The sequence below is a fragment of the Danio rerio genome, chromosome 16 (assembly GCF_049306965.1).
Source record: "Danio rerio strain Tuebingen ecotype United States chromosome 16, GRCz12tu, whole genome shotgun sequence".
Lineage (NCBI taxonomy): Eukaryota > Metazoa > Chordata > Actinopteri > Cypriniformes > Danionidae > Danio > Danio rerio.
In genome coordinates this window covers 3,454,974-3,465,200 of record NC_133191.1, presented here as the reverse complement: position 1 = coordinate 3,465,200, position 10,227 = coordinate 3,454,974, and positions in this window count along the sequence as shown.

Below are 10,227 nucleotides of genomic sequence, written 5' to 3'. Positions count from 1 at the left end.
ATCAAATAAGAAGTATAGACAAAGACGAGGCATGCCTGAGCATGCAAGAATTGGAATTAATGCGCGCTTAATTGGATGTGGTTTGCAGTTTCAGGACTTCTTTCTATATGGTGATTCTCTTCAGATCATTAAAGTAGCGCATGAAACAAAGCACTGGTTTTGGCTTTTCATGTGTGATTTGTGCTCTCTTTCTTTGCTACACCACATACACTGTAAAAATATCCGTAAATTAGCAGTTTTCTGCATTTTGTGATTCTGTTTTTTGTATTTATTTATGCTTTTGAATTGCTTTATAAGACGCTGATCTTTCTTCCAACAACTTTCAAGCTTGAAAAAAGTGACTTACCTGAACATTTTTAATAATAAAAGTGATCAGTTGTCTATTTTTATCCATTATATTCATTCAAACTACTAATATGTTAATAAAAGTAACTTTTAAAGTAGCTGTTAAACTTGAATTTTCAACATCCAAAGTCAACCAAAGAGAGATCCAGGTCTAATAATGCCATTCATAACCGTAAATGAACGGAAAAGTCGAAATACATCAAGCCCAGCTCTCAATTAATTTATTAGTTATAATATTTGTATTTATTTTATTATTTATTGTATGATGGATGTTTTGTTTCTGAATTTAAGCATTCATATTTCATTTAAAAGTTTTACCTGTTGTGCTGTAACGGAAGTGGTTGTCAGGTGACCAGAAATGAATATCCCGGAAGGTATATGAGGGGAGCGGAAGAGCATTGTTGTGAGGATGTCGTCGGGGTGAACGTTAGCGTGAGAGAGATCATTTCTCGGCTAGTTGTCGAATAGAGAACTGAAGAACGCTTATAACGTCTATGATCCTGTGAGGATAGCAGTTTCCTCCTTGAGTATCAACATTCTATTTGTTGCACAGTGTTTACTAAATACAGCCATCAGTGAACTGTAATTAAGTATCGCCAACGACCCCGGACACCCCAGATATTGCCCTGAGAAACAAGGACATCTCAGTGGGTTATCTGGGAGCGCTGGATGCGACATTCCCCTGCTGAATCTCTCCTTTTTCTCCACGGACTATAGCTCTAGTTCTAGAGTATTCAACACAGGATCATTCAGAAAGCGTAGTCCTGAGGATGTTTTTGGAGATGGCGAATTACGTAGCCGGAGGTATGTATGGCTGCATTTCATTTTTTAGAGCAAACGCTACAGGGCGGTATGACGCCGTTTCTTTTGCCGCATACCGGCTGACCGCTTACCTCCGCGTGGAGGGCTTTCCCAATGCAACCAGTTTGCCTAGCTAGCTCGTCGTGTATGTTGGCAGACTTGAGGTGCAGAGAGGTGTTGACCACGTCGACGACCGGGTTCGAGTCCGGGAAAGAGCGGTTCTTAGAAATCAGGCAAGACAAAAACAGAATAAAAGTAAACAACAGGGTGAGAATGTGGTAAAACCCGAAAACATGGTAAAAATTAGATGAGGGATTTTTTTTTTCTGGACGGCTTTTTGTAAACTGTCAGATGGGTTTAGGGAACTAAGCGGGCGAGCGGGTCAATCGGTAAAATTGGTTGGCTTAAGGGAAGGAGGAGGGTGGGTCGGTCGATTGGCTGGTCGCCCAGTCAATCATTCAGTCATTTAGTGGGTCGACAGCGGCCTCTGGTGGGTTCACGCGAGAACAACGCGGGCACAAACGGCACTCCCGAGAGACATTTGAGATGCGAAAAAGCGCACACAGTGGCCAAAAACAAAAACTGCAAAAATATCTACCTCCCGGGATGTATTTCACGGTTTCCAGAAACGTCCACGGGACTACGTTTTCAGAATGAGCCCGGGTTGAGAGTATTCCCTGACTCCGGTAAGAGCGAACTGTTGTTTATTTGCCCTTTGGGCAAAGGGAAGTTGTGTTTTATGCCTCAATGAACACAAGCACAGACACAGGCCTGTAACGGGGTTTATTTATTTCTCTATTCATTTTATATGGACTAGTGATGGGTCGTTCTTGAACGATTTGTTCATTTAGAACGAATCATCAATATGACTCAGGAACTACGAGTCCTCTCAGGGAATGTTCGTTCATCCGCGCGTGCGCACATTTGTGCAGGTGGTATCGTTCATTTCAAGTCTTTTGAGTCATTCATTGCAGAAAGGCAAAGGCCAATCATATGCGTTTAGAGCTGGAAAGAGATTTGATCCGTTCATCTCTTGAGTCCTCTATCGGGTTTGAGTCACTCTGTCATGTGATGAACGAACGATCATGGCTCCTGTAAACTTAGACTGTGTACATTGGTTAAGATTATATGTGACTGTCAGTGTAACGTGAACGAACCGCTGACATTTGAAGACATGAAGAGGTGAGCTGAGCAAAGAGACAACAATACCTTCATAGACAAAAGAGCAGGAAACATTGAATTATTATTTTCTCCTTCTTATAGTATTCTATTTAGAACTTATTTGACGTGTGATCAACCTTTTGGGCTAGTTGTAGATGTGTTTGGAAGCAATTCATAACATTTTAATAATAATTTGGCAAATTGAATCAAATGAACAAAATTACTCGAAAAAAGATTTGTTCATCTCGATGAACGAGACTCAAAGATCCGAGTCAGTAAAATGATCCGAACTTCCCATCACTAATATAGACAATGTTTAAGCTTTACTGAATGATGAAATTAAATTTATTGTGAAACAAATCTTCATTTCTTTTGTTTGTATACCTTTGTTGGTTTAATTGTATTTAAGTAATTTTGGAAAGATAATTCTGTACCCGGTTGGTTGTGTTATTAGTTATATCAATTGGTATCATGTTATGGGTTTCTTTTTTGGGTTAAAATACAATTTAGAGTGATAAAAAAGTCCAGGGCCCTTCCCACAATATAGGACGAGGGCGCTACATAAAGAAACTTAATTAACAGATATTTTACGCTTTGTTCGTTTTAAATAGTATATTCGAAGAAGGCTTCGTTTTTTTCAGCTCTGAGAGTCTCTGACTGGGTTTGTCTGAAACAGCCCTCATTCGTCTGTAGTCACCAAATAAATTTCCATCAAGAATGTGAAATCAATACTTGCATCTGTCTTTAGCCTCTTTTGGCCTCCTAGTGGGATCTCCTCTCTGACTTTTAAAGTATGTTAATGCAATTTATCGAACCTCTTTCCTTAATCACACACATTGCCTATAATTACATACCTTGTCGGCCTCCAGAGTTCTAATTGCTAATGCCTTTCCTGGAATTTGTCCTCTAATCCTCATGTGTAATTATATCGAAAAAGAAAGAAAACGCTTTGTGCTTGCTTTCAGATTGAGCGTGGAAAGTTAAACTGTGAACAGATCTCCTCCTTCGTGCTTTCAGCACATGTGACACTGGGCCGCAAAAACACAAATAAACCAATCCAATAAATTCATTCCCACAATAAATCGATGCATGTTTTGTTAGGAATGGACAATGTTTGGAAAATGAAGCGCTTAGCAATGCATAATAATAATAGTTTTTTTTTATGTATACAGTTGCCCCCTCACTATAACGCCATTCACCTTTTGTGCAATAAGACATGCTTTTTTTATGGCGCATTGTGTTCTGTGTCCTGACAAGTGCATTGTGTTCTGCGTCTTGATTGGCTATAGACCATTGTCAATCAATGTACAGTACAGAATGAGTTCAGCTTGCCAAATTTACATAAATCTTTAATCGCTCGCAGTGTGACTCTGAAGTGCCGGGCTTTATGTTTGGAAGTTTTCTCTCCAACAAATCCCACAATGTCAACGAAACGCTCTGAATGAAAAAAAAATGTAAAAAAAAGCTGACCACTTCACGGATTTCGCCTATTGCGGGTTATTTTTATAATGTAACCCCCACGATTAACGATGGACCGCAGTATAATTGTAAAAATATTAAAGAAATAGGAATTTAACAAAATATCTTCATGGACCATGATATTTACTTAATATTTTAACTACCTGTATAGAGTGTTTTGGTAAATTAAAAAAATAATAATAATAAATATATATATATATATATATATATATATATATATATATATATATATATATATATTTTTTTTTTTTTTTTTTTTTTTTTTTTTTTTTTTTTACATATTTTATATTATACATATTTCTGTGTGGGGGGGGGCTCAGTTATAGTATAGTTTTAGTCGACTAAAGTTGTTAAGATTATAGTCGACTAAATCTACTCTAAATTTTGTTAAATTTATATAAATTCGGTTTAATTTGAGTGTAATTTATTTAAAATATTGTCTACATTAATTTATACAAAATATTCTGACTTAAAATGAAATAAAACGGTCTAATTTTAACAATAAAATCTAGATTTTCTATTGAAGAACAAAAATTAGTTATGCATTGTTTATTTATATCATAAGTAATATGTACAATTATATGTCGGCAAGAACAGTAGACAACAGAAAAATCATTAATTTTGCAATTATTTAACAAACCCTTTATTTTAATGTGGTAAACTACTAGTCTTTTAAACCAAACTGTTAAACAGCATTTCAGTTAAGCAAAAGTACACACTTGGGTAAATAAAAAAGATCGAGTTTACAGTGAATTTCAGGATGATTCCCTGGCATGCTGATGTTGCTTTAGAGCCGTTGTTTTTATCAGCTGTGTTATACGGTTTACAGCCTTTTTGTCTTGACATCAAATGTGAATCTTATTTCCTCTCAGCTGTTGTCATCTCATTATACAAAGTTTAATCAGACAGACGCCCCTATGGATGATGGCGTAATCGCATCCCACGTCTACTGTGAATCAGTTGCTTTTCAAATGTGTGTGCGTCATACATCAAACACCAAAATTGTTTCTGATTTGATATTTACCAAAAGACATCAACGAATCACATTCTCCTCTCATTTTTATTAGTCAAAGTATATATTATTAGTTGTCATTATCATGACTTTTTTTTTTTGTCATAGAATCTATTTTTTTTTAATTTAACACTGCCCAGGAGCTACGTTTTTTGCCGTATTTGTTTTCGAGAATTCACCTGAGGGCGCTGTGTTTGCTTTTAGAGATCTCAAATATATCTCATGAGTGCCATTCACAACTGCTTTAAATCCACCAGAGGTCGCTATCGACTGATCGATTGATTGACGCACTCTCCCCTTTCCCTAAACCCAACCGATAGTGTTTTCAAAAACACAGATTTACCAGCGAAGTCAGTCAGTCAGTCAGTTGACAGCGGTATCTAGTGGATTTATGCGAGAACAGAAGGCGCGAATGGCACTTGCGAAAAAAATTTGAGGTCTTAAAAATCATACACAGTGACCTCTGGGATGTATTGGAGGCTCTCCAGAAATGTATACAGAGGTACATATTCAGAATGTGCCTATGTTGTAAAATGAGCCGAAACAGCACAATTCTTAAGGCTTTTTTGGGACATAATTGTTTTATGTTCAATCCACTCACATTAAGTTACAATAAGTTAATTCCTTCTCATTGCCCAAACACAAATCGATTGTGTGGATCCCAACATCGTTTATTAAGTGTATGAAAGCCAAGCTCAAATGTGAACAAGTCGTTTATTTATTTATTTTCAAATGTCATAGTTGCCTAGACAGATAGTCAGGCAAATAAACAGAATAATGACGGCGATAACAATAAAAAGTGAAACATCTGCACCATTTACCAAATTGGCACTTTATAAAAGCGGTGGGACGCAGGAACATTACGAGGGCTTTGCTGCAGCCCACTGCGAGGGTAACTGTCTGTTTCTGATGCCAAATGAAGCTCCCCAGAATGTTTGGAGCTCTCTGTGTGTGACTCTCGCAGGAAATAATCCCGCATGTTATTTATTATAATATTTCCCTGTGTCATTTATCCACAATATTCATTTGAGAAAGCACAGCAGCCCAGCCTCGCGCTCTGAACCCATCAACATCATCAATAGATCATAAATACCATGTTAAAAATAGACTGGCTTTGTACAATTTGTGTAGAATACCGCATATAGAAGTTATCTGGGTTAGCTGGCACATTTGGAAAGTTGTACATGGGCTGTCTCTCATTCAATTAAAAGTCTATTTGACTAAAGCAATGTGAGCAAAGCATATTAATATACTCATGACAAAAATGAGTAATACTGAATGAATATGAACGTGAATGAGATTTTATGCATGCTTATGTCAAGTGTCATTAGCCCAGTTATATCATTTTGAATGAAAATTGACTATGCCCAATGCAAATTCTACCCCTTAGCCCTTCCCCTTTCCCCCACCAGGGCTTAATTGTGCAGTAACACCTCTGAAATCTGATCCAGCATCTGATTTTACCAATCCCCCTCCTCAACCGCCCTCCTCTGCTGTTCACTTGCACTTTTTTCCGCGACTCCCCAACCTTCTTCATTTTTATCCGTGACATACCCCCGCTCTTCACTTTCGTCCTTCGTCAGCAACACCCCTTTGCCATCACCGCCCACTTCCACCCCATCTCCTGGTCTCTACTTTCCTGTTCAACACCTCTCCATGCTTGGGAAGCATTCCAAATCCGTTACCCTGATCTGTTCCGGGACCTCGCAATTCACAAATGTAGCACTAACCTCTACATCTCGTTTTGCACGTTCAAGTGAAGGCGTATGGGTAAGCCATTTCTTTTTAGCTTGAAGGCATAGGGCTAAAGCCTGGTTTATACTTCTGCATAGAGTGATCGGCGTGACCCACGGTGCATGCCTTGCACATTGCCATGCATTTATACTTCTGCGCGATGTTTCTGTTGCTCTGCAATAACACTTCTGAAACGCTAGCTGGCAGTAGGTGTTCCTCTTGTCGAGTTTTTTTGCTGGTGTTTTGTTTTTTCTGAACACTACCTTAACATACAATTAGCTCAAACAATTAGTTGTTGCGGACATGCAACAACTGAAACAATAAGGTAAACTCAAAACAACAGTTTCCATCTGGAGCTCCTTAACGGGACTCGACACTTGTAAACACGTAGCCTGCGCCGAAGCATACGCATTCGCTTGATGCAGAAGTATAAATCAGCCTTAAAGGCAAGGGCTAGATATCCCTTCAAACTGGGTTAAGAAAATTTCCCAGAATACACCAGCCACAACAGCAGCATGGCTGCACACGGAAGTAAGGGGATCCACGAATTAGTATTTTTTTGTCACTATTACGAATGTTTACAATAAACAAGCACATGTTTTAATACATTCATAACCGCATTCATGCTTAAAATAAAACGCTAAAATAAAAACCACTAAATTTTACTATTTATAATCCCTAATAATAACTCCTTTATAGTCGTCCCTAAACATTCTGACACTCGATGACATTCGAATCCCCTGCAGAAAAGTCTAGAGGCTGGGAATGAGCTTTTTACAGTGTCCGCTATAATGTAATGTTGGTGTGTTTACATGATGAATATGGCCAGGGTGTAAATGCAGGGTAAAGTTATTGCCACATTGTATCATTATGATAACATAATATGTCTTTAGTGATTTTCTAAAGATTAATACTAAAAAATGCTAAAAACTGGAGTAACTACCATCGCGATCTGATATGCAGCAAGAGATTGCAATGACATGATGACGTGTGCAGGTGCTGTAGTGCTGTCCTATTTCTTAAGGGTAAATTTTGAAGCCCTTAACCTTCATACTCAAGGGCCAAGGGGAAGGAGTAGGGGAAAAATAGAAATGGGATAGGGCCTAAACCTGTTATGAATCTGTCATAAACATGATTGTTATAACTGTGTCTTGAATTATTAATAATGGTTTTCTTGATAGTGGTAAAAATGTGTCATTCATTTAAAAAAAAAACTGCTTTTAGTATTGACACTTATAATGAAAACCTAACATTATTGATCCACTCAAAACAATGATCAGAAAAGCATTCATGACCCAATTATAATAGTCTAGTTCCAACCCAAGCTCATTCTGAAAACGTTCCCCTGTATACATTTCTGGAGAGCATCAAATATGTGATATGTCCAAGTAGGTACCTTTTTTTTTTTTTTTCGCAGTTTTGTTTTCGAGACAAAAGGTTACTGTGTATGCTTTTTTTAGATCTAAAAAAAAACTGTGTTTTTAAACATTTCAATCATTTTCTCACGTATTTGTTGCCAATCTGGTGATCCTCGGCCCATCTTTGCTCATAAAGGACTAGACCTTTCTTGGATGCTGCTTTTGTACTGAATCATAATTACAATCACCTGTTGACATCACCTGTTTCAAATCACATCATTATTTAATCAGTTTACCTGATTACTAGCCCTAAACTGCTTATGTTCCTACTTTTTTTGGAATGTATTGCAGGACAGGATGCATATTTACAAAAAAAATTAAGTTGACAAAACAAAACATGACAGAGTTTGTGTTGATATTGTCTGCAATGAAATGCAAGTCAAAGTAAATTTAAAAATCACTAACTATTTCTGATTTGGGGTTCAAGGAAAAGCTCAAGGAAAGCACCCAAGTCAGATAATTAAGCGACTTCCTTAAACTGCTACACACTATTGCTTGCTGACAGCTAGAAAAGGAGTGTAAGACATTAGCAGATGGTGAACAAACAGACCACCCCTCGGCCTGCAGAGGTCCAGCTCCACGGACATGACAGAGATCAATAGAGGGTCTCCGTCAGTATCTCCCACAGCCAGATGGCCGGCACACATCTATCAGTGTCTCTTGTTTAACAGCAGCGCTGCGGTCGGCCTACGTCCAATATGGATGTCATTTCAGCAATCTTCTGAATAGTTCTAATCGCAAAGTTAGATGACTGATAATTTCAGCAACAACTAAAGGACACTTTTTATATACAAGTATACAGATAAAATATTTAAGTCAAAGTTACAGAAAGAAACACATGACTGTCTAAAGGGCTTCATGAATTAAAATCAATTGTTAAACGTGATTTTAACAGGCCAATTCTATTCATTCTTACTTGAATATAGTGGTTTTCACAATCATTATTGTTTCAAAGCAGCGTTTAACAAAGTGCATATGATTGCATTACAATCAAATTCAGAAAAAGTTAAGATTATTAGTCAATAATGTTATTTATTAATTCATTAACTTTCCTTCGGCTTAGTCTCTTTATTCATCAGGAGTTGCCACAGTGGAATGAACCGCCAACTTTTCCAGCATATGTTTTACACAGCAGATGCCCTTCCAGCTGCAACCCAGTACTGGGAAACATCCATACACACTCATACATTGCCAATTTAGTTCATCCAATTCCCCTATAGCGCATGTGCATAAACACAGTCTGTTGGGTTTAAGGAAGTGGTGGGTGGGTCAGTCAGTCAGTCAACAGCAAGCTGCCCTGGTTCGTAGAAGTGTATATTGCGCCCTCTGGTGGACTTGCGTGAAAAGAGGACGTGTGAGAGAAATTTGAGAGCATCAAAAAGAGTGCACAGCGCCCTCTGGTGGATTAAAAAAACAAAACTGAGACCAAACGTACCTAAGGTTACATATTTCGATGTTCCCAGAGAGGTAGACCTGGGTATGTATCTGTAATGCGCCTGGGTTGCAAAATAAACCCAATGAATTAATTTATTTGAGTGTTCACATCAAGAGTGGTAAAGCTGAACACTGTTGAACAGTCTACTGTACATCACAGGTGTCAAACTCAGTTCCAAAAGGGCCGCAGCTCTGCACAGTTCAGTTCCAACTCTAATTAAACACACCTGATCAAACTAATTGAGTCCTTCAGGCTTGTTTGAAACCTTCAGGTAAGTGTGTTGGAGCAGGGTTGGAACTAAACTGTGCAGGGCTTCGGCCCTCCAGGAATTGAGTTTGACACCCCTGGTCTACATTATCCAGATATGTCAAATCAAACAACCACCCCGGGTTATCAATGTGTTTTTACTTGTGTTTCTGTTGTGAGGTGACCCTCTATAATCTGGAGTCCTGAGGGTCCGTTCGGTAAATTAGAAAATCCAACAACTGCAGGTGCAAAGCAAATCCAGCAGGTGTGCACTTATCAACACATCTACTTTCTACACAAAAAGTGTTCGGTCCATTGCTTCTACTTCTTGCTTTTATCCCATATGTGGAGAGTTTTTAAAAAAAAGAAAAGATAATACAGCTCGGTTCAACCTGGATTTTTCACTGTCCCGCCGAGAGCGCTAAGTGCAAGTGCACATTGTGTTTTGTGTCCCCGAGCAGAGAGTAATTCACAGCATTGCCTGTTCTGCCACCAAGAGGAGAGCAAGTGTTTCTAATGGAGCCCACATCTCTCTGGATGTCAGCAACAAGCCCCTTGGCACTGCCAAATAGACTCTGAACTCCCAGAGAAGAAAA